Raw genomic sequence first — 26,592 nt, forward strand, 5'->3', positions numbered from 1 at the left:
TTTTATTTTTATTTGGTATTATTAAATATGTTTTTAAATTTTATCATATGTTTCTTAACTTTTTTGACATTGCATTGGGAAAAGTAAATTTGACTCCTTTAGTGTCCAACACCTTCCCTGAGTTTGTTTGTATTGGAGTGGGAATAGTAAATGTCACCCCTTTAGTGTCCAACAGTTTCCCTTTCTTTGTTTGTATTGGAATGGGAATAGTAAATGTTACCCCTTCTGATGTCAACACCATCCCTGACTTCGGACCAAGTTACGAGTTTGGTTGCACGGGAACCACTGTCAAAAGAGTGTCGGAAACCCCACCGCCTAGTTGGCGGTCTGCAAGCCGTATTACGATGTTGTCGGTTTGCTGAACAAAAGACTGCCAGAGCACCGCCATCACTGCTAGCCTTTCACACACTGCAGCACCAGCTGTAGGGGAAGGGCAGTTGGCAGCGAGTGATACAAACAAGTTCACAGCAATCCGAATAATCAGTTAGCCTTCTGTCGAGCCTACCATGTCGGTGAGACCAACTTCTTTGAGGCAGCAGAGTCGAAGGAATTTGGGTGCAAACACACCCTTTTCCTTTCTTACCTTAAGTCTCTGACAAGGAATCCTTCCTCTAGGTTCTCCTTCACAGCAGCATCTTGACACCGAAGAAAACAACCCTGTTGGCACTGAAATCAGGTATATCCATTTTGCAATATTTACGAATTGACTGGACTGGGCACATATGATCCAGACTCCAGCAATGGGAAAGTACTTGAAGTAGGTATTTTTTCACGTGTACATTTAATACTTGTGTAGTCAAATTATACACACCTGCCTTGACACATATGAAAAAATATTCACCGCTGTCGGAAAGACTGCAGCAGGCCCTGCAGTGACATCGTAATGTGGCAGCAGTTTCTTGGGGCCTTGGTAGGGCGCTACGGTGGTAAAACTGCCAAACTTGTAATCTGGCCCTCAGTCTGTAGTAGAGTCGAAATAGAAAATGCCACCCATTTAGTATCCAGCACCTCCCCTGAGTTTGTTTGTATTGGAGTGTGAATTGTAAATGTCACCCCATTAGTGTCCAACAGTTTCCCTGAGTTTTTTTGTAGTGGAGTGGGAATAGTAAATGTCACCTATTTATGGGCTAATTTTGATGCCGGTCAGACCAGCACATCCGATTGCTGTGTCCGCATGATAATTCTGACGGCCAAGGCCGCAATCTAATCTCTGCCCTATTACAATGCATGTTTTGCAAACCTCCAACTGCTGCAGCCAGAAAGCTCTTTGCATGGGTTGTGGCGGTTAGAAAGCTTGCCGATAGGGATTCCGAAGCTGAAAGAATTGCGGTACAACTGTAGAGCAGATTACAATGAAACAGCTGTACTGTCAGTCTGAATTTTGCAGTCACACCACAGAAATTTACTGCTGCGCTACTGACCCAGCCAAACATCACATCTGTGTCAATAGAAAGTATAAAAAAGGACACAGCCGATGGTTATTGCCTAGATGGACACACCTACATTTCAAAGTATAAAAAACACCCCATTCCAGACCATGATAGTCTGCCACAACACTGCAGTGCAGCCCCACATATCACTTTGTTCCAGTGAAAGAGAGACAGCAGCCATCACTATACACACACCCCACCCACGTTTGTTCACACACTGTTACTTATCACTCTTACTTAATACCCAATTGCATCACCTTCACTAGCACACTCAAATTTCATTTTTTTTCTTTACATGTCACTGGCAAAAAAACAAAGTTTTTCTGAAACTGGGTTGTCCGTTTTGGTGAATGAAATCATTAGAGGAGATCCACATTAGTTTGGACAGGGCCAGCCTTAGACATGTGCAAGCTGTGCACCTGCACAGGGCCGCCAAACCCCAGGGGCCGCCACGCCAATATATATCCTTAATATAATAATCCTCTCAGGATGGATACATATTTGTGTGGCGGCCCCAGTGGCAGGGATTTGGCGGCCTCCAGCTCTGTTCCACTTCCAAACACCCTGACCCCCCCTCTTCACTGGCCTCTGCGCCTCTTCCGGGCCCTCCTCTTCCGGGGCCCTCTTCCGGGGCCCCTACCTAGGCTCCCTGCCCAGGGCCGCCATGAGCCTAGAGCCGCCCCTGGTTTGGAGCCCAAGTCACACAAACCTCTGTTGCTAGAAAGAATGAAATGTGGGACAAGGTCGTCACCAAGGTCAATAGTGTTGGTACCATCCTGCGCACAAAGGAGGACTTCAGAGAAAGGTGGCATGACCTGAAGATCAGGGTCAAGCGCCTCATCAAAAGGCACCACCTGGCGGCACAGAAGATTGGCAGTGGGCATCCCTGGTCCATACACCTCACAGCCTGGGAGGAGAAGGTGCTTGCCCCTGCGCACTGAGCACTTGACTGGAACACCTGAGGAACTGTAAACTGGTAAGTAACACCGCACAGACTGGCATAACATATCAATGTACTGACTGCACACATCTTACCTCTTGCTATTGTCTAACTCATCCAATTTTCCCATATGCAGTACCTAAAGTATCCGAGATGTGTCATTGGTAGTTACAATCAGTAATCCTGCACATGATTCCTAATGTATCAGCCTCCATCCTGTGGGAATGTTGTTTTCAAGTGTTTTACCCATCAAATCATCATCACAATACTAATATATTGCGCCATTGTACAGCAATATCTTCCAACACAACAGCATCTTGCCAACAGGTATGTTACATAATGCAGGTTTGCTAGTGTTGCCAAATTGTAACTCGAAAGACTACAACTCCCATCAGAACCTGTTGCCTGAGTACCTAACAACAAGTACTACTTTAATTTCCCCAAAGTCACATGGCAGCCATGTCAGAAGTCAGGTTCACTTCACAGGTTGGAATTTTATTGCTCACGATGGGGCTGGGAGAGGTTGACAGGACTGCAACTACCATCAGCCCTGTTTGCCTGAGCACCTAACAACCTGCACTACTCTCTTTTCCTCATAGCTAGATGGCAGTGATGCCCGTTGTCAGGTTCACCTCACTAGTAGGTAGCCCATGGTCAAGTGAGGGCTAGGAAAGGCTAACTGGACTGCAATTACCATCAGGCCCTGCTGCCGGAGCAACTAAAAACATGTACTATTCTCCTTTCACCATCCCCACTTGGCAGCTATGTCAGCAGTCAAGCTCACCTCACAGATAGCTAGCCATTGCTCAAGTGTGGGCTTGGAAAGTCTGACAGGACTCCAACTCCCATCATGCCCTGTTGCCTGAGCATCTAGTAACATGTACTACTGTCCTTTCCCCATATCCTTGTGGCAGCCATGTCAGTACTTAGGTTCACCTCACAGGTATTGGGAAAGGCTGACAGGACTTCAACCACGACAGAACATGTTGCCTGAGCAACTACCAACATATACTACTCTCCTCTCTCCATAGCTACTTGGCAGCCAATGTTGGTAGTCAGGTTCACCTCACAGATAGGTAGCCATTTCTCACGTGTGGCCTGGTAGAGGCTGACAGAACTGCAACTCCCAAAAGGCCCTGTTGCCTGGGCACCTAACATGTAGTACTCTACTTTCCCCATAGCCACTTGACAGCCATGTCAACAGTGATCCCCATGTCTAATGCACTGTAGTGCACACATTGCACACAAAGCTCTGCTCAGGCACATGTCCATCCAGAAATCTGCCAGGTTTCCACAAACGAAATGAAAGAAAAAATGACAGACAGGCAATGAAGTGTGTAACAGAAATGTCAGTAATGTGTGAAGGTAACACAGCCTACATGACATGGCTGGTAAGACATTGACATTGCACATGCACACATGATAGCCAGTGCAAAATTGGAAACACATTTGTCAATAGGCCTGTTTTAGGCACACCTAGGAGTTTGGTGTACACTGGTCTTGCATCAAGTAATATCCATGCCTATTGTCGAAAGGAAGTGGAGCAGTACACCACATGCTCATGCCAATAACCCTTCATCTATGGATGTCACACAAAATCATGCTAAACTGTCAAACACAATGGCTGTAGTCCAGAGTGTCTACCTCCATCCCTGTTGCCCCTTCCAGACCTTTATTCACTGTGTATCAAAGGATGTGAAATATACATATTATACCTACTACAGTGAAACTCTACTCTGTCTCAACAGGTGTATCCCACACTACATCTGGCGAGACCCAAGATATTAACCAGAGTCCAGCTGCAACCCAGGATTAAGCCAACGGTGATGCTGAATCTCCTGCACATACGGAAGTGGAGACCTACCGGCCCTTCTGGGCAGACAGAACCAGTGAGTCTCTCACTGTGCACACAAACACACTACCCATCCTAGCAGCAACACCTCAGCTGACCACTGTCCCAAAACATGTGGACCTAGCCCCAGCAGCAACCACATCACCTGCACTCCAGTCCCATCTCCAGAGGTGAGCATTGACACCATTCTCACTGAGGATGGAGGGGCAGTAAGAGGGTGCAGCCTGGTCAAGGTTCAGGTGAACAGAGACATTTTCTGTGAGTAGCGATTGTCCACCGTGCGGGCCTGCTGTTTGTACCGAGGAATCCTCCATGGTTAATATAATTCTAAGGTCCAGCTGAGTAGTATGGCTTGGTCCGTTGCAGTTTTGGAAGGTACAAACTAGATATCTATTTGTTATTGTTATTGTTATTGTTATTGTTATTGTCATTGTTATTGTTAACTACAGCTTGTATAGCGCCAAATCACCATCAGGTCTCAAGGCGCTTTTAACAGAAGAAAGCTATGCTAACAAAGAAACAGATGCATAGGGCCATGGCACTAAGTAGAGCTTAGGGCTTCTCTGAACAGGAGTGTTTTTAGGGATTTCCTGAACTGCAGCAAGTTAGATTCCTTACAAAGAGATTCTGGAAGTTTGTTCCAAAACTGTGGAACCACCACTGAGAAAGATCTGCCACCCTTCGTTGCTAGTTTATAGCGGGGACAGGACAGTAGTTGAGTATTCGAGGACCTTAGTGATCGTGTAGGTTTATAAACTCCAAGGCGTTCTTTAATGTAAGCCGGTGCTTGACCATAGATTGCCTTATGGGCAATGCACAAACTTTTGAACTCCACCCGTTGTTTTATGGGGAGCCAATGTAGCTTACATAACAGCGGCGATGCATGAATGCGTCTAGGTAGCCTAAAGATCAGCCTAGCTGCATTGTTCAAGACTACTTGCAGTCAAAGGTTCAAAGGTTCAAAATAAGCTTTATTCGATATTTAGACAAATATCATATAAGCATACCTTCATATACATGATTTAAAATGCATTTCTATAACAAAATGAAAATGTCTCAGTTTAAAATTTCATACAAAGCTTCGGAAAGAATAAAAAGTCTACGTTAAAAAAGACAGATTAAAAACAGAGAGGGGTAATCGCTATCTCCAATCTCAATCTAAGGTTTTCCTAAATTTTATCACTAATTTTAAAAACTGTTCCATTTTGATTGTCACCTCCTTATCCTCAAGTTCCTGTAAACGCTCAAAAGCAGTTTTACATGTCCTGATATTCCATCTCTTTAGTAGGGGTAATAATAGGGCTTTTCTCAGAATCCCGTAATACTTGCAGAAGAGAACGGTGTGAATGTTAGATTGTTGTGAAGTAGTATCACAGGGACAGAGACAGGTGATCCGTGACCAGTCATTGCATTTTGGGAATGTTACGTATCGATAAAAAGAGCCCATTCTAAATCTGGTGAGTAACATCCTTGAGTAGCACGGAAAATCTGATGATAGGTATGATTGGAGGCCCTTCTGAGGTGTTGCCCTTTGATATGCCAGGATGGTGTCAGAAGATTTTTGTTTGTTCCATCTCACTGATTCCAAATGCTCCATTAAAATCTTTCTCAAATGTTTTCGCGAGATATTTTCAAGTGATGATGGATCTGTAAACCACTCTTGGTGCCCGATCTCAAAAAAGGAATTTCTGACATAATTCAACCAGTTCGATTTGTTGGAATGTCTGGCCCCTTTCAATTTAAAAATGTCTTGTAGCACCTCTCTATTAAAAGCAGTCTCAGGGGTAGTCCAAATTTTGTGCCAGAGAAGGGGGGGTTCGGTTTTTATAGTATCTGTTATATACGGGAGATCCAGCTCAATGTGCATTTTGTATACAGAGGTTGCCTTTGAGGCAGCGAGGAGATACCTTAGAAATTGATTTTCCAGAGTTTGTAACATTGAGATGTTTTTATCTATTCCCCAGAGGCCAGCCCCGTAGATAGCGGTAGATGCACATTTTGCTTTATATATAGTTAGTAGTTGTTTAACTGGTCTGCCCCCTATCTTTCCTGCAAAATCCCGGAGACCTCCAATCGCTCTCAAAAAAGCGAGTTTCCTCTTCTCTATTGCCGCTTTCCAGAGTAACTTTCTATGTAGGCAGATTCCCAAATATGTAAATGCCTCCACTGTCTCCAATCTTTGGTTCTCAATAAAGATGGGGCATGGAATTTTTTGTCTTTTGTTGCATAGCATGGTGTACGATTTTGCTATGTTGACTTTGAGGCCCCTGTCATTCATAAAAGTCGTGAAAGCTGATACTGCCTTTTGTAGGCCCATTCTGGTCTGGGATAGAATTGCAGCGTCATCTGCATATAGCAGAATTGGAACCGATTGTCCTCCTATTTTAGGGAAGTCACACTCGATGGTTTTGAGATGCTCGCCGATCGCGTTTATATAAAGGGAGAAAAGCAGGGGAGCCAGAATGCACCCCTGTCTAACCCCTCTGTTGATGTTAAAACGTGGCGAGCACTCTCCCCTCAGTCCGTATCTCACTCTGGCTCCTGCATCACGGTACAAAGCCTTAATGAAAAGAAGGATTGATGGATCCATCCCGAAGTGGGTTAAGATATCCCATAGTTGGTCATGGAGGACACAGTCGAATGCTGAGGTGAGATCTATGTATGTTATATACAGACTGTGCCCTTTGATGTCGATGTATTTTGACTTGATTAGGTGTAAATTGAGGACCTGTTCAGTTGTACCTCTGCCTGACCGGAAACCATATTGTAGTTTTGAGAGTATATCTTTTTCCTCTATCCAGATGGTTAATCTTTTCAGGATTATACGTCCAACAATTTTCATTAAGGTGTCGAGGAGAGATATGGGCCTGTAGCACGATGGAAGGTGTCTGTCTCCTTTTTTTAAAGATTGGTATTACTATAGCCTCTCCCCAAGTTGGCAGGAGCTTTGTGATGTTTATAGAGTTAAGGACGGAGGTCAATAGGGGAACCCAGAATTCCATCTCTGCCTTGTAGACATCTGCAGGGATTGCATCCGGTCCAGGGGCCTTCCCAGGCGGGCTTTCTTTAATGGCTGATTCCACCTCCTCAAGTGAAAAAAGGATTTGGCATGGAGTATCCCGGGTTGGGTTTATAGAATTTGGATCCGGGTTGAGGTTATTTAAACATGCAGGTTTAGAATAGAGCTTCTGGAAGTGCGCCGCCCACGTCTCTCCATTTATTGCCATGTCAAGGTTCCTCTCGGGCATTTTTACCCATGGCAAGGGGGAATTAATAAGTCTCCAAAAAGCTGACATGTCCCCCATCTCCGATGTTTCCACCAATTTCTGCCATGCTTCCTTTTTCAGTTCCTTTTTTCTCTGTTTTATGGCTAGACGATATTGATTTCTGGCCTGGCGTATTTCTAATTGAGGTTTAGGTTGGACACGCAGCAAATTCTTTAGGGAATTCAATGCCTTCGTACATTTTGAATCGAACCACCCATTTTGAACCAATGTACCTGTTTTAAACTGTCTCGTCAAGAGTTCTTTCAAGGTGCCTTGAATTTGAATGAAAGCATTACAGATATCATCGGGATTGTCCTTATTAGAGAGACAAGTATGGATCTCCTCCCTCCTTTTATTGACTAGGTGTTTGAGGAGGTTTTTTGGGTTGATTTTATCCCATTTGACACAATATCCGTTTTTTGCTCCCAGCGTAATTGGTTGTTCGTAAGGATCTTTATTAGAGTTCCGGCTCAGCGATAGTCCCGGTAAGTCTATGGTCATCGACAGAGGATAGTGGTCACTGTGTGGATGGTCGAGTGTGTTCCAATCTTGTATTAACAAAGCATGTGCTTCAGAGAATAATAGAAAGTCTATGATGGTGTTCCTGCCTCTGCCATGAAAGGTTGGTTTAGGGGGGCATGGGGTCTGCAGGAGCTCATTTACCAGATGTAAGTTAAAAGAGGTCACGAAAGTGTTAAAAAGGTCCCCTGTCTTTGTATGCAAAAAATGGCTAAAGGTGGTAAAACCAGGGTCTGAGGCATATGTATCATGAATGTCACAACCATCTCTTTCTGTGTTTGGGCAGATATGGCAGTTTAAATCGCCCGCAAGAAGAATTGCACACTCTCCACCCAGGTTTTCCTTAGTCATAAGCATGGCTTGACGTAACTTATCCATGACTTTCTCCAATTGATCTACAGATAGGTTGTTGTAAAAATTTATAATTAGCAATGAGAATGACGGGGCGATGTCCAGTACAATTATCTGGAAGGAATCTCTCAGTAATGTTTTCCTAATCTTCTGACCGACTGTTACACTAATGTAGGTACATAGACCCCCCTTGTGTCTGCCCCATTTAGTAGCGGCAGCCGGTGAATGGAAAGTCTTAAAGCCTTGAAGGTGGATGGGGGAGATCGCCCAAGTTTCCTGGAAGCACAGGATGGAATACTGATTTACCACCTTTATCCAATCCGGTAGAATAGTTTTAGAAGAGAGTCCTGCTAGATTCCACGAGAGGAACTGTAAGTTACCAGTTTTGTTTTTGTCTGCCTTGTTGTTAGAGTATGAATTGGCATTTGTACTAATGGGACGACAACTTAGACTATTTTCTTTGCCCCTGTCAGTGGTTTGGACTCTGTTATTTACCCCGTTATGTGGGGAATTTTTATTTGGGCCCTTTTCATTATTAACCTGCTTATGATTGGAGTGAGCGATGGTACTCTCAGATCTCCTACAGCCGTCATTTACTTGCTTCTCTTTAGCGAGTCATTCTACGTCTTCCATACCGCAGAGTGGCTCGAAGAAGTTATAACAAGGTATATTCCAATTTGGGTGGAAGAAGGAGGGGCGGTTGACATGGGCATGTGGATAAAACTGTGGAGTCGGTGGTAGAAAGAGATCGTTTGAGGGAAAGGATATCTGGTCTCTTACTCCCTGGGTAAGGTGGTTATTTCCATACTGCGCAAATGAATATTTAGGATAGTGAGATTTGTGTGGCTTGGAAGACATTAAAGCTTCAGGGTAAAAGTAGGCTAAGGGTTTTGGCAGAATTGGTCCCCTGTGGAGTCCCGAGAACCAGTCTGTGATATGTGCAATGACCCTTGGATCTTTAAAGGTGACAATAACCACATCCCCTTCTATGTCTTTGGGGCGAATACCAACCCAGTCAGTTCTTCTCACCATTATTATGTCCCCATTTATATGAGGGGGTAAGGGCCTATTTTCCCTGAGCCAGAATATCACCTTGTTTTTTAAACTGTGATGATTTTCGTATCCTCCTGTACTTGAGAGTGGTGCGACCCCCGTTAGTATGATAACATTTTGTGATGCTGTCGGGGGTAGGTCGACATGTCTTTTACCTGGCCGTTTATCCTGTATCACGGCAGGGTGGGTTTTTTCCCGGGTAGGAGGGGGATTTCCCATTTTTGCTGAGGCAATGAGAGAGTTGATTTGTGTCGAATTTGCCTGCGTATGAGGAGGCGCTTTTGAGGAAGCAGCTGGTTTTTGAGTGGTTGATGACTTCTTTATGGAGACTAACGGTTGAGTTTTGTTCTGGTTTGATACAGGGGTTTGCTTGATAGGTATCTGTTCTTTTGTCGATTTTTCACAACTAGGTTTCTCCCCCCCAATTTTTGTGATAGTGGGATTAACTATGGTGGTTGTGATTTTTGCTTCCTGTTTAGATTTGTCGCCAGTTTTCAACATGGAGTCAGGATTTGCTACTTGGGCTTGGGTCAGGGTTTCCGAGAGAGTGTGCAGTTCAGTAGCTATTCTTTTCACTCTCTCGAGTATTGGTGTTAGTAATGCCTTCACAAGATGTTCCATGGCGTCCACAAAGTCTTTAATTGTGGGAGGGACGCAGGAAATTAATGTTTCCCGTGGTGGTTTTGGTATTCCTTCTACAATTTGTAGCAATTCTTTTGTGAGTATGACCTTAGCCGAGGTTTGAGTTTTAGGGGTCTTTTTCGTTGGTAATTTTTTCCTCCGTTTTTTGGGCGGGGATCGAATAATAGGCTGGTTCTTTTTGGGTTTCTGTTTCCCTTTAGTCACTTTATCTGACTTTACTACCACTGGAGAAGGGTGGAACATAGAAATCTTTTGTGTGGCCTGGGAGGATGGAATTTCTATGATATCCGGCCCCACGAACTCCGCAGTCTTTGGCAGATTTGGTGTAACCAAGTCTATGAGGTCGGCGGATGCCGTGGTTATATGATTAACAATTTTTAAAGGGGAAGGGAGCAGAGATCCATTATTTGGCGGAAAGTAGGATTGAAAAACTGAGGGCACATTATCAGTATTCATTAAATCCTCTACCGTGATTTTTAAGGTGGAATTAAGTGGGCTGGGCTCAAGAGTAGGTGAGGGAACCGGAATGAGAATGTTATTTTTAAGTTGCTCGATAGATTGTCTCCTTGCAATGCGCCTCTCTGCCAAGGTCAGATCTCTATCAATTTCGCCCTTAACTTTGGAGAAGAACTTGTCCAGAGGGCCACAGATTAAACTCCCTTCACCCATAGGTTGAGCTTCGCATCCAGCTTTCGCCATAGTTATATGTCTTTTAGACGAGGATGCGGGTTATGGGGGTGGCCCGACCCGGCCTAGTCAGGCCTTGGAGGGCCGTAGAGGGCCCGCCCTTTGCCCGGGCTTAGCCCGGCGCCTGCCCGCGCGCGTCCCGCGACGCGGGAAGGGATGCCCCTTTTTGTGCGCCTCCTGGCGCGCTCAGACTCGACGCGACTTCCGTCCCGGTCGCGGAGGCTTCTGGGGCTTGTGGTCCTCAACTCCCCCGCTCGGCGGCAGCACCGGTGGTCAGAGGCTGCAGCGGGGGGAGGAGACCGGCGATGTGAGGAGAGCGCGCTGTGCGACACAAGCAGATCCCGCGATGGTGAGGGAGAGCCCAGCGGAGCCCAGCGGACAACAGCAGCGGGGAGCCTGGAAGCTCCGAACAGCAGAAGCAGGTAACAGGTAACTGGCAAGAAAACACTCCCACTCCCCAGCAAGGGATGCCCCTTTTTGTGCGCCTCCTGGCGCGCTCAGCCTCGACGCGACTTCCGTCCAGGTCGCGGAGGCTTCTGGGGCTTGTGGTCCTCAACTCCCCCGCTCGGCGGCAGCACCGGTGGTCAGAGGCTGCAGCGGGGGGAGGAGACCGGCGATGTGAGGAGAGCGCGCTGTGCGACACAAGCAGATCCCGCGATGGTGAGGGAGAGCCCAGCGGAGCCCAGCGGACAACAGCAGCGGGGAGCCTGGAAGCTCCGAACAGCAGAAGCAGGTAACAGGTAACTGGCAAGAAAACACTCCCCTTGCAGTCTATTTATCAAAGTTTTGGGGAGGCCCAAATACAGGGCATTCCCGTAATCTAGTCTTGAGATTATTGTGGCGGAGACAATTGTACGGAGCGTGGAGGAGTAAAGCAGATGGACTAACTTACGTAGCTGTCTAATAAGGTTAGTACAGGTCCCAACCACTGAGGAAATCTGGCTGACCATTGACAGCTCATGGTCGATCTTTATGCCAAGACTTTTTACGTTGGAACAGGGTTTAGGGGTGGGACCAAGATCTTGCGGCCAGAACAAATCGCCCCAAGGAGACCCTTCAGATGAAACCACCAGGACCTCCATTTTTTCAGGATTGATCTTCAATGAATTTGCTGTCATCCAGTTCACCGTATGAATAAGTATTTTTTGAGCATGGGTCTGTGCGGATGCAGTGTCATCGATACTAAGTAACAACTGGGTATCATCCGCATAGTTAAAGGTTTTACAGCCCATGCTTACCAAAGAATCAATTAAGGGCTGCAGATAAAGATTAAAAAGGAGTGGGGACAAGGCACATCCCTGTGGGACTCCACACTTCAGGGTGCCCAAATTTGATATACAGTCCTCCAGTTGAATCCTTTGAGATCTTCCAGAAAGAAAGGATTTAAGCTTTTTATAGGCTACGTCTTGTATCCCAAACGCGGCCAATCTGTCCAAAAGCAGGGTATGGCTTACAGTGTCGAATGCCGATGACAGGTCTAATAATATCACGGCACTCAGTTTTTTACTGTCAGCCATACCTCTGAGCTCATCAAGCACCGAAAGAATCACCAGTTCAGTGCTGTGATGCGCCCGGAAACCTGCTTGACGTTCCTGGAGTAGATGGTGTGATTCCAGGAATGATGACAAAGACATCAGAACATGTTGTTCCAAAATCTTGGACAAGAAAGGAAGTTGTGATATTGGCCTATAATTTTTTAGGTTAGGCCTTCTTTATTAGGGGCCTAACTCGTGCTTCTTTAAAACTGGATGGAAGCTGGCCAGAGTCTAATGATTTGTTTAGGGCAGGAAGCGCCATGCGAAAGATGCTAGGCGGACATGGAGCTGCAGGGGAGCCAGATTTTGTTCGATTCATGAGCTGTCCTAAGACTGTAGAGTCAATCGGCGGAAACGTAGTGATGGTATGTATTGGCGGAAGGGATTGGGGATATGAAAGAGAGGAGTGACTGCTGGAGGTATTCTTGATGTCATTAAGAATAGTTTGTACTTTGTCGAGGAAGTAGTGTTGAAAGGTGTTACAATCAATTGGAGATTTTGATCTTTCTACTTTCTTGCTCAACTCTGATAAGATCTTGAAGGTTTCTTTTTGGACGTTGTCCGCGTTGTTAATGCGGGATTCATAATACTGAGCTTTTGTTGACCGAATACAGGTTTTGTACAATTTAAGAAACGATTTATAGTGATCCTTGTCAATAGGATCATTTGATTTCCTCCAGTGTTCCTCAAGTGCCTGTCCTTCGTTCTCAGTTGCTTGAAGCCTACGCGCCCAAGATTTCGAATCAGCCCTCAGTGAGGGGCTGTTTATGGTGCCCCCTTTCCCTTTACCTTCAGTCTTGAGGAAGACCCCTCCGTAAGGAAATCAGAAACCTACATTTTCTTTAGGGGTCAGAACGTCAAGATTTTTCCATTTGTCAGATGATCAACAGCGATTCTTCACTGTGATAATGTTTTCAACCATGTCTGTTTATCTTTTGGATAATATTTTGACAGTTATGGCTTAAAACATGAGCCGTGTTTTTTATGTGAAAATTATGTGATCTGCACAATATCTTCTCTGTTTACCCTCCTATCCTAACTCAAATCATGATACCGTCCTTATCACCTTCACTCCTCCCCTCATAGGGGCACTCGTTTTTGGTAATGTTTGATTTAAATACTGTTACAAATGTATGTATGTTCAGTGTGATTAAATAACACTGTATCTTCAAGTACAGAATGTGTTTGTTCTACTGTGTTACTCATTGTCCCTGTTATTGTATCTTTGATGTTGAATAACTGTCTACTGGGATCGCCTTTTGCATTGTACTGTCCTATACCCAGGTCCCAGCGACGTATTCAGGGTTTACCCTTTTTTGTAATTAACAAGTGTAGCACCATCTGGTGGAATGTCACAAACATTTGATTGTGGAGTCTCACAAGCTCTGTGGGATCTATTGTTGGGACACATGAACACCTACATCCAGCTCATACACATTGAGGACTAACCCAATACAAAGAGAGACAAGAATGTTTTGACTAAACTACCACATTGTGTAGTTGAACATGATGGCACACATATTGCCTAAGGAGCACCACACAACAGGGAAGGAATCCAATAGTGTATCAGCAACTTCTATCCTATTGATGTTCAAGCTGCCTAGGTACCAGAGTCATACACCAAAAGTCTGTGCCAGACATTCCTAGGAACACACCATATCCAATTTGCACTGCAGAACTGCATCTTATACCTGCTGATGTCACTACTCTAAAATGTACAGATGACGATGGCAGGGCAAAGGTACGTACAACAGACCAATCGTCAAAGCAACATCAACAATGTGGATGTGACAATATCTCCTCCACTAACAGACCTGCGCTGAGTCATCCACATCTGTACACACACTAAACTGTCAACCATCAACGACATCCTCACAGCTGCACAACCTTAGTAACAGGAACAATCACAGCAATGACATCTCTCAGCATACTCACACTCAAGGGAAGACGTTTTGATGAGCTGTTGACACATGTCAACTCCTCCCTTTTTGCCATTATCATCATCACTGCTCATTTCAAGGTCCTCTCCCCAGGAGGGGGGATCCTGCTTATCTCTATCCTCTATGATCAGAGGGATGCTCCTGCACAATGCGAGGTTGTGGAGCATGCAGCAGGCAGCAGTGATTTGACACACATCACTATATGACCATGGGCCTCATTGAAGTGAACTTCCACGGGTGTTATTAGATTCCTCAGCAGGGCTGACAACCATGGCTATTTGGGATGTGCAGAGTCACCTAGATCGAAGACACACAGATGTGCATTTATGATTCAGACATCCAAAGAAGATGCCAGCAGACATCATACACAAACACAAAGTTTTGACACATCTCACTCACCAACAAGCCAGATCCTCTCCAGTTGTAGCCGTCACATCAACTGGGATATAGTGCTGTTTACGCTATTTACACAGGAGTCATGGGCAGATCCTGGGAATTTTGCACAGACATGAGATGTATAAATCCCCTATACATGCCACTGTAGCAGGGATTCTGCTCATACACAGAACTGTGCATAGAGACTTGGAACCTCAGTGAATTATGGTGTGCCAAAACTCACCTTAGTAGCCAAAATCCTCTACCAGACTAGCCATCAGTGTCTCATTGGTTCTTCCATACCCCCAATGATTAGACAACCCAGAACATGGAACTTAGAATACCTCAGGCAATGTGGAACACATGAACACTCTTTCGTTATACTCTCCTGCTAGTCTAAAACGGGGAGTAAATGAAGACACGTGCAAGTTTGAAATATTTATTTTTAATACTGTGTTCTCAGGTGCAGTTTCTTAGCTAATACAAGCAGACATATTATAAGCAACAAGATTATCAGCATTGTTACTATTCCATAAAATACAAAAGGAGAAAGCATGTTAAAATGCTAAATGGAAATAGGCTAGATTACAGTTAGATTTCACACTCCCTTGCTATTTGATATTTTAAATCTACCGAAAGTCTCTTGGGTTTATAAGGGCGGCCCCATACCTCCGGTCCTAGTAGAAATGTATCACATCATTTTCTACACCAGCTCTCTGCATGCAAATGTTCTCCAAAGTATGTGTGAGCATGCTTGCGCAGTGCATTATTAAACGCCCAAACTCAGAGGTGGCCACAGCTGCATATATGTTATGTCTAGAACGTGCGCTGATCAGACTGAACAACAACCACTGTGTTGAAATAACCTTGAAGGCTTTGGCACTCACTGTTCAGACAAAGCTCACCAAGCCAAGCTTCTAGTATAGAAAAACATATTATTTTCGTGTGAAGCAAAAGAGTCCTCTAGACTCTAAACATTTGTAATAATGTGTGCCGTGTGCAAAGGCAGCAAAAAGGAAAAATGGCGTTTAAACTTCTAATAAGCTCATGCTAACTTAACACAGTGTAAATGCCAGGCTCAGCCCATGACAGCAGTTGTAAATTGATGGAATGGAAGTTCTTTCTGTTCCTATACACCTGCTCACAGGCTTACAGAAGTACTAGGGGAATATGTTTGTCAACAATAGCTCCAACCACATGTGGCATGTGACCTATGGCATGAAAGTGTCCCTTCACTGTGACCAGCTCTTGATTTTTGCGGAACAGAATGTAGCTATCCATGTATCTCATCAGTGCTGATAGCACATCACGTAGCACAATATTAAACATCGGTTGCGGTCATTCCTCCTGGTATAGCCACTGTTACTTAAATGAACCAATGTCCAGGAAGTGCAATGTGACCATCACTATCACTCTTTGTGTCAGAGCTGTGGGGTAGGCCCAACAAGGACATAAGTGAGACACCAACTGGTCACATACACCCTGTATTGTCTGCCTATTGGAAGGGATAATCTAGATATCCTATTAAAGTAAAGTACCTGTCCTTCGCTCTCAGTTGCTTGGAGCCTATGCGCCCACAATTTCGAATCAGCCCTCAGTGAGGGGCAGTTTATGGTGCCCCCTTCTCTTTCCCTTCAGTCCTGAGGAAGACCCTCTGTAAGGAAATCAGAAACCTACATTTTCTTTAGGGGTCGAAACAACAACATTTTACCATATGCCAGCTTGATTAATAGTGATTTTTTACTGTGATAATATTTTGAACCATGGCTGTTTATCTTTTGGATACTATTTCGATTGTTGTGGCTTAAAACATGAGCCGTGTTTTTTATGTGAAAATTATGTCATCTGCACAATATCTTCTCTGTGTACCCTCTTATCCTCATTCAAATCACGATACCTTCCTTATCACCAACACCCCTCTCTTCCTCCTAGGAGCACTCGTTTTTGGTATTGTTTGATTTAAATACTATTACAAATTTATGTAAATTCAGCGTGATTAAATAAAACTGTATCTTCAAGTACACAATGTTTTTGTTCTGCTGTGTTACTCATTTTCCCTGTTATTGTATCTTTGATGTTGAATAACTGTCTAGTGGGACCACCTTTTGCATTGTGCTACACTTGTTGGGACTGGACCTGCACTCAGTTACTGTAGTCATTCCTTGTTGTGGTTCTTAGGAATATATGATGTGGGATTCCTATTAAAGGGAAATCGTTATGGCTCCAGCTGAATTTCCTGACACATTTGCAATATTACTACGGATGTTTGCTTTGTCAAGTGTATTGTCTGCATACATGTTCTTGAGGTATGAACATAACATGTGTGGTCACTGACACTGATCATTTCACTGATGTGCCATTTCACTCTGTGGACAACATTATGACCACCTAAGATGTTTTGATACTGTACACTTCTATGTCTGTTTTGGGTGACATGTATGGTATACTCATGTGTATATTTTAAAGTGTCACAAGTCCATGCATACGGAAGTTGCTGCTACTTATATTTGGTGGTACAAAAGGTGTTGACTTAATTTTTTGCTAGATGTGAATGATACAACATGAAATACTGAATGTGTGAAAAGTGCATTTATTGCAGTGCATTTTGTGACTATTTTACAGTACATTTACAGAGCAATGGTGAAAACACAGGGTTGTAGTTGTCAATGGTGGTGGAGGAAAGCATTTGAGTTGTAGCCACATTGTCTGGAATCCAAGGTCCAACAAAGTCCTGTCATCATAATTTAAATGTGTACAGGGATAGTCAACAAACTCAATGTGCAGTACACAAAATATGACATCAGGGGCAGCTCCTATTCCTGGGTTGGGGGGGTGGGTGCACTGTCACCCGAATCTCCTGCATTTGTTTTTGGACGTCCCTGCTTACGTTTGCAGGGGGATCTGCTGCTGCAAGCTCTAAGGTGTCTGAGGAATCCTCCTCTGCCTAGGCCTCGATTACTGTGACAGCCACTGATCTAGATGGCCCAGATATAGGTTGGCCACAAGAAATGGCAGATTGTGGGGAAAAGCCTTGCAGAAGATGGTGTGGATGTCCCTCAGCACCCGAATGAGCTGGCCCATTTTATCATTATTTGTATCCAAACGGTGGTCTATGGACTGCTGCAGGTGCTTCATTTCCTGGAGTTCTTCTAGTACCCGATCCATCTGCCCTTGGTTGTCCTCATATTAACCTATTACTCTGGAAATGTTGGTCTGGGCTTCAGTGAGACATTGGCTAAGATGGTCCACAGAGAACCTCCCTCCACTCCTGCCCCAATGGACCTGAGGCCTTGGCCCAGGCTGCACCCTTCCACTGGCAACTTCATCCTCTGGGAGCATGGTTTCAGTGCTCGCCTTTGGAGCTGAGACTGGGGTGCAGGTGAAGATAGGTCCACATGTTGTTGGGGCAGAGGTCAGCGGAGGTGTTGCCGCTGGAATGGAAAGTGTGGTCATGGGCACAGTAAAACTCACTGTTTCGGTCTGCTCAGGCTGTCCAGATGGCCAAATAGGTCCTCCACATCCGTATGTACAGGAGATTCAGCATCACTGTTGGCTTAATCCTGGGGTGGAGCTGGACTCTGTTCTGTATCTTGTGTCTCGGTAGATGTGGTAGTGGATCCCCCTGTTGAGACAGTGTAGAGTGTCATTGTAGGAGGTATGGTATATACATTCCACATCCTTTGGTATACAGTAGTAAAGGAAGGGACAAAAGTGGTGGAGGTAGACATTCAAGACGATAGGCCGTTGTGTTTGACAGTTTAGCAAGATTTTATACTACATGCTACATCCGTTAAATGAAGGTTTATTGGTATGAGGCTTAGGTGAACTACTCCTCTTCCTGTTGGCAATAGGGATGTACATGGCATCACACAATGACTTGATGCAAGACCAGTTTAGACGTTACATGGGTATTGGTAACATCAAACTCATAGGTGTGTCGAAGGCAGGCCTACTGAAAAATGTATTTAACATTTTGCACTGGTTATCACGTGTGCATGTGCAATACCAATGGCTCACCAGCCATGTCATATAGGTTGTGTTACCTTGAAGCATTACTGACTTTTCTGTTATACACTTCATTGGGTGTCTGTCAGGTAGTCTTACTTTTAATTTATGGAGACCTGGGGATTTCTGGCAGGGTAGGTGGAAATGTGCCTGAGCACATCTTTGTGAGCATTATGTGCAGTCAATTAGACATGGAGATCACTCGTGACATGGCTGACAATTGACTATGGGAAAGAGTAGTACATGTTGTTAGATGCTCATGCAGCAGGGTCATGATGGGAGTTGCATTCTTGTCATCCTCTCTCATCCCACACTTGCGCAATGGCTAGCTACCTATGAGGTGAACCGGACTACTGACATGGCTGCCAAGTGGCTATGGTGGACGGAGAGTAGTACATATTGCTGGCTGCCCAGGCAACATGGCCTGTGAGGTGAAGTTGACTCCTGACATAGCTGCCAAGTGTCTATAAGGAAAGGAGAGTAGTACCTGTTGCTGGTTGCTCAGGCAACAGGGCATGATGGTAGTTGCAGTGCTGTCATCCTCTCCCAGCCAACACTTGAGCAACGACTACATATCAGTGCTGTGAATCTGACTACTGACATGGCTGCCAAGTGGCTAAGAGGAGAGAGGAGTAGTACATGTTGCTAGGTGCTTAGACACCAGGACCTGAAGGGAGATCCAGTCCTGTCATCTTCTAACAGCCCACACTTGAGCAATGGCTAGCTACCTGTGAGGGGAACCTGACTACTGCCACATGGCTATGGGGAAATGGTACTGGTACATCTTGTCAAGTGCTCAGGAAACACGGCCTGATGTGAGCTGCAGTCCTGTCATCCTCTCCAAGCCCACACTTGAGTGAGCAATGGCTACCTACCTGTTAGGTGAACCGGACTACTGACATCGCTGACAAATGTCTATGGGGAAAGGAGAGTAGTACTTGTTGTTACGTGCTCAGGCAACACGTCCTGATGGAAGCTGCAGTCTTGTCAGCCTCTCCCGGCCCACACTTGAGCAATGGCTAGCTACCTTTGAGGTGAACCTGACTACTGACACTGCTGACAAGTGGCTAATGGGAAAGGGGAGTAGGACATGTTGTTAGGTGCTCAGGCAACAGTGCCTGATGGGAGTTTCAGTCCTGTCATCTTCTCCCAGCCCACGCTTGAACAATGGCCACCTACCTTTGAGGTGAACCTGACTACGAACATGGCTGCCAAGTGGCTATGGGGAAAGGAGAGTAGTACATAGTATTAGGTGCTCAGGCAACAGGGCCTGGTGGGAGTTGTAGTTTTGTCAGTTACAATTTGGCAAAACTGCATTGTGTAACATACCTGCTGGCAACATGTTGTTGTGTTAGTACATACTGTTGTACATTGGCACAATATATGTGTACTTTGGTATTGATTTGATGGGAACACCTTCAAACAACATTCCCATGGGTGAGATGTGATGGAGGATGATACATTAGGAATGATGTGCAGGACTACTGATTGTAACTGCTAATGACACATCTCTGATACTTTAGGTACTGCATATGGGAACATTTAATGTGATGATAGCAAGAGGTGTAATGTGTGCAAACAGTACATTGATATGTTGTGGCAGTCCACGATGTGTAACTTGCCAATCTCCAGTCCCCAAGGTATTGTTGTAAAGCCCTCAGTGTGCAGGTTGCAAACTCATTCTCCTCCTAGTCTACAAAGTCTAATGGTAGCACTGGAGGCCCACCACCAGTCTTCTGAGCTGCCAGGTGGTGTCTGGCGATTGACCCTGATCGTAAGGTCATGCCTGCTCTTCCTAAGATGGTTGAATCATACCCACACTATTGATCTTGATGACGACCATGTCCCACATTTCATTCTTCCTAGCAATAGAGGTTTGTTGGACTTGGGCTCCAAACAAATGTGGCTCTACTCTAATGATTTCATCCACTAACTCAGTGTCAGAATAAAACAGATTTTTGCTGGTAACATGTTCAGAAATGAATTGAGAAACGTGAGTGGGCTTTTGAAAGTGATGTGAAATGGGTTTTAAGTAGGAGTGACAGGGAATTGTTTGTGAACAAACGAGGACAGGGTGTGTGTGTATGATAGTATTGTGTAGTGATGGCTAATACAAAGGTATGCAGTTTCTAAGGGACTTGGAAGGGTCGGGGAGGTGGAAAAGAAGAGGGGGAATGGGGTGTCAGGTGTTCAATATCTAGAATGTGGACTGCAAAAGGAGTTGCTCCCACCTATTATCCCTACACTATCGGTATTGTGACTTCATTACATTAGCACACCAGACCTTTCATCCATCTATGCCGTTACAAGATGGTGCCCACGTATGCTTTCACTGCCCACTCCAATATGGCCACCACGGAGGCCGCTTCCATCACAGATCAGGAAACGGTCTTGTTTTTCTACGCTCCCACTACGTAGAGGAGACTGCTCCGACATCCGAGCAGTCATCCCAGCTGATATCCGGCTGTGGGTTGGTCCCACGCCATGGACAATGTCGTGTAGAGTAAGTAACAATTCTGTTCTTTATGTTGTCAATGGTATGGCTGCCTACCGGCCCAGGACCAGCCTTGTCATTATGGGTGCCCGTGTGCACCCACGTGAACCTGTTTCCACTTGTGACCACCCTCCTTGCTGACAACCCTTCCTTTAGCTCTCCTTCCGCCCTCCCCTTCCCTTTTCCCTCCCCCCGAACGCCCTGCTGAACTACAAGAGGACGAAATACTCTATTACGGAATGCATTTCACTATTGCATACAGTGTGTGGTTTCATGTCTTTTTATGAGCAATTACAGTTGTCAGAATTTGCATCCATGTTTCTAACTCTCTTCTCTTGATGCCCTTTCCCGGGCTATTCCCTTCTTCTTCTTTTTACCACAAGTGTCTGTGATTCTTTGCCCAAGTCATTTTATTTGTGTTTTCTCCCCCTCCAGATGTTTACCAGAAGGTGTACTTTTCTTTTTGTTTTTCACACTTGCACTTGCACATAGGACTACAATTCGGGTCCAGTATACAGAGGACATGATCTTAATCTTCACATTCTTGACCGTTCCTGCTAGATTAGATGAGGATCTCTCAGTCCTGAAGAAATACCACTGACCCTATTGGACGGAACAGGAAATGAAACATGGCGACCTACTCCACCCTACACACACTATTCTGAGCTGAAGCAGGTATAATTTCCCTCTCCAGCCACGACTTTGACAGTCGATTGTTTTTAATAGTAGCAGAGGAATCCAGTGAATAAAATTGGTTTTAGAATCCCTTAGCTATTTTACTTGCACTTTTGTTCCATATCTCTACTCTATACACATACGCCACCACACCACTCTCAAGCTTCACGTCGGCAACTGGAGATGACCTCCAGCAAAGAGCCTCCAGGGAGGCCCGTTGGGCATTTCAGCGCTGGCCCAATGAGGAGCTACCCTATGATGAAGCATGACACCCTCTGGAGAGTGTAAGAGCCCTTGCTCCTTATTGGAGCTACTCCTTTCGCAGTCCACATTCTAGATTTTGAACACCTGACACCCCCTTCCCCCACTTCTTTTCCACCACCTCCTCTACCCTTCCACGTCCTCTATGCTGGATCTACCAAGCCCCTGTCCCTCTTGTTTGTGATTGTGTAGTGATGGCTGCCTTCTCTCTCTCTCTGCAACAAAGTAGTGTGTGAGGCTGCACTGCAGTGTTGTGGCAAAGGATCATGGTCTGCGATGAAGTGTGGTTTTACTTTGAAATGTAGGTGTGTCAACCTAGGCATTGACCATAGGCTGTGTCCTTTTGTTTCAAATTCCAATTAACACAGTTGTGATGTTTGGGATATTCAGTAGTTCAGTGGTTGATCACTTTAGAGGGACCGCAAAAGCCAAACCTCAAGTACAGCAGTTTCATCGTAATCTGCTCTGCATTTGTACTGTAGTGTGTTGGAATCCCCATCGGCAAGCTTTTTAACAGCCGTAGCCCATGAAATGAAATGAAATGAATGAGACTTATATAGCGCACGACTTACCCTGGGGCATCTCAGCCTTGCTTAGGGAACCCGTCCTGGTATTCCCCTGTGAGATACCCTGGCAGGGTATCCACAAGGTGAAAGCCAGGCATCCCACCGCGAGGGGCCGTTGTGGAGATTAAGCAAGCTATTGCCCAGAGTCGCAGAGTGTGAACCCGTGAGTCGAGAAGGCACCGGAGCGCGAATTAACGAGTCCATGGAATTTTTTGAGCCCAAGACCCGCCGAGGCGGGGAATTGAACCCTGGTCCCGGGCCGAACTCAAGCTCCAGGTCTGCCGCCTCTAACCCCTGAGCCACACTTCTCTCCCATGCGGAGAGCTTTCCAACTGTAGGGGTTGGAGGTTTGCGCGGCATGCATCGTAAGGGGCGAGAGATTATTTGTGGCATCTACCATGGGAAATGGCCTGCGGATACGGTTTTCAGACAGCCGATTTTACCTGCATCGTAATTAACACCTTTTGTTTCAATTGGAGTGGGACTAGTAAATGCCACCCCTTTAGAGTCCAACACCTTCCCTCAGTTTGTTTGTATTGATATGGGAATATATATCTGTAATATTATTATTGATATATTATTAAGTATAATAAAATCAAACATTTATTTATTTTTTCATTTTATTTTGATTGAATTAACTTTAAGTGCAACATTTTAGTTGTTGTTAAATACATCCATAAATTAAAACAGTAGTAATTTTCCATTTAAATACATAACTTAATTTTTTTTCTGTTGTAAAATAAATAAAGAAAACATTTGTTTTTATTGCTTTTTGTATAAAAAACATTTTTATATTTTGTGAAATATTGTAAATATTTTGTGTATATTCTTAAACACTGTTATATGCATTTTCTAAGTGCTGTTTAACATAAATATCATTATTATATGTAAATAATTTCCTATAATTGATGGGATTATTTAATATATACTTTACAGTTTTGGTGATATTTTTTACATTATTACTCATGTATAACATTTTGTAATATTTCTAACATTTCTTTACACATTTTTATAACATTGTTACTATTTTTCCCATTCATTCCTAAGGAGAATTTCTTTTAAACTGTATCTATATTTTGTACTTGATTGGTGTTATTTTGGGCCTTTTTGGGGCAAGAAGTTGCTGTTAGAAGTTCCTGTAACTTACTTTTTAGTGTTTTTGTAAATGTTTCTAATGTAAGGGGTGTAGTAGTATAGTTGTCTAAAGTTTAATGTGTGTTGTTATAGAGAAGTTTTCATAGTATTTTATAGAAGTTTTAATACTAAGTTTTATTCTATGGAAAGTAATGAATGTTTAAATGTTTAAAATATGGGCTGGTAACTGAGGGGCTGATTGCAATGATGGTTAGACTGACCATTCAGCCGCCTTGGCTCCGGTCCAATTCCGACCTCTGCAGCAGCAAAGTTACCACTCTCGTATTACGATGTATGCTGGCCAAACCGCTCTTACCGTGGTGGTCGGAGTATGCTGGGTATGGGACACATCAGTTGGAGTAGCCTTTGCATGCCTGCAGCAGTCATAAATGGTGCCGGATGGCTCCAACATCATCAGGGCTGTGCTACCACTGTTGAGCAGATTACTATGGAATCACTGTACTGGCATCCCTTGTCTGTGGTTTGAAGAGGGTGCTAGACTGCCACGCTACTGCTGCCATGAATCACCCCAACCATGCATATTGAAAGCAGAGAAAAACAACATTGCTGATGGCCATTGCCAAAGTGGACATACCTACAAATAATACTATAAAACACACCCCATCCCTGACCATGATCCTTTGCCTCTACACAGCAGCACGATTCAGAAAAGGGGGTGGTGATGAACAGAGTGTCTGAATTAAGCAGACCACTCTTACCCAGTCCATAGATCAGGGCTTGATCCATCACCGTTTTTTAGCTCACTGCACCATCCCAGCTCAGAACTTGGCTATATGCAAATTAGTCTGACCCTGGCCCAGTGCATCATGGGAACAGGGCAGACCAAACTACCAAGCCAATTCTTATACTGGGAAGGAAACAAGCTACCGGGGACCGGTTTCTGGCATTTCAGCCGTCTTCGGCCCGGCTTGCTTGAATCCTGATGGTGCAATGAGCTAGGGACTCACATCTGAGTGTACCCTTCCACGCTTATGGTGGACAAAAATAACTCAGAAAAGGGGGTGGTGATGAACAGAGTGTCTGAATTAAGCAGACCACTCTTACCCAGTCCAAAGATCAGGGCTTGATCCATCACCAATTTTTAGCTCACTGCACCATCCCAGCTCAGAACTTGGGTATATGCAAATTAGTCTGACCCTGGCCCAGTGCATCATGGGAACAGGGCAGACCAAACTACCAAGCCAATTCGTATACTGGGAAGGAAACAAGCTACAGGGGACCGGTTTCTGGCATTTCAGCCATCTTCGGCCCGGCTTGCTTGAATCCTGATGGTGCAATGAGCTAGGGACTCACATCTGAGTATACCCTTCCACGCTTATGGTGGACAAAAATGATTCAGAAAAGGGGGTGGTGATGAACAGAGTGTCTGAATTAAGCAGACCACGCTTACCCAGTCCAAAGATCAGGCCTTGATCCATCACCGTTTTTTCGCTCACTGCACCATCCCAGCTCAGAACTTGGCTATATGCAAATTAGTCTGACCCTGGCCCAGTGCATCATGGGAACAGGGCAGACCAAACTACCAAGCCAATTCTTATACTGGGAAGGAAACAAGCTACCGGGGACTGGTTTCTGGCATTTCAGCCGTCTTCGGCCCGGCTTGCTTGAATCCTGATGGTGCAATGAGCTAGGGACTCACATCTGAGTATACCCTTCCACGCTTATGGTGGACAAAAATGATTCAGAAAAGGGGGTGGTGATGAACAGAGTGTCTGAATTAAGCAGACCACTCTTACCCAGTCCAAAGATCAGGGCTTGATCCATCACCGTTTTTTAGCTCACTGCACCATCCCAGCTCAGAACTTGGCTATATGCAAATTAGTCTGACCCTGGCCCAGTGCATCATGGGAACAGGGCAGACCAAACTACCAAGCCAATTCTTATACTGGGAAGGAAACAAGCTACCGGGGACCGGTTTCTGGCATTTCAGCCGTCTTAGGCCCGGCTTGCTTGAATCCTGATGGTGCAATGAGCTAGGGACTCATATCTGAGTATACCCTTCCACGCTTTTGGTGGACAAAAATGATTCAGAAAAGGGAGTGGTGATGAACAGAGTGTCTGAATTAAGCAGACCACTCTTACCCAGTCCAAAGATCAGGGCTTGATCCATCACCGTTTTTTAGCTCACTGCACCATCCCAGCTCAGGACTTGGTTATATGCAAATTAGTCTGACCCTGGCCCAGTGCATCATGGGAACAGGGCAGACCAAACTACCAAGCCAATTCTTATACTGGGAAGGAAACAAGCTACCGGGGACCGGTTTCTGGCATTTCAGCCGTCTTCGGCCCGGCTTGCTTGAATCCTGATGGTGCAATGAGCTAGGGACTCACAACTGAGTATACCCTTCCACGCTTATGGTGGACAAAAATGATTCAGAAAAGGGGGTGGTGATGAACAGAGTGTCTGAATTAAGCAGACCACTCTTACCCAGTCCAAAGATCAGGGCTTGATCCATCACCGTGTTTTAGCTCACTGCACCATCCCAGCTCAGAACTTGGCTATATGCAAATTAGTCTGACCCTGGCCCAGTGCATCATGGGAACAGGGCAGACCAAACTACCAAGCCAATTCTTATACTGGGAAGGAAACAAGCTACCGTGGACCGGTTTCTGGCATTTCAGCCGTCTTCGGCCCGGCTTGCTTGAATCCTGATGGTGCAATGAGCTAGGGACTCACATCTGAGTATACCCTTCCACGCTTATGGTGGACAAAAATGATTCAGAAAAGGGGGTGGTGATGAACAGAGTGTCTGAATTAAGCAGACCACTCTTACCCAGTCCAAAGATCAGGGCATGATCCATCACCGTTTTTTAGCTCACTGCACCATCCCAGTTCAGAACTTGGG

Source organism: Lissotriton vulgaris, chromosome 4_1 (genome assembly GCF_964263255.1).
Source record: "Lissotriton vulgaris chromosome 4_1, aLisVul1.2, whole genome shotgun sequence".
NCBI classification, from domain to species: Eukaryota; Metazoa; Chordata; class Amphibia; order Caudata; family Salamandridae; genus Lissotriton; species Lissotriton vulgaris.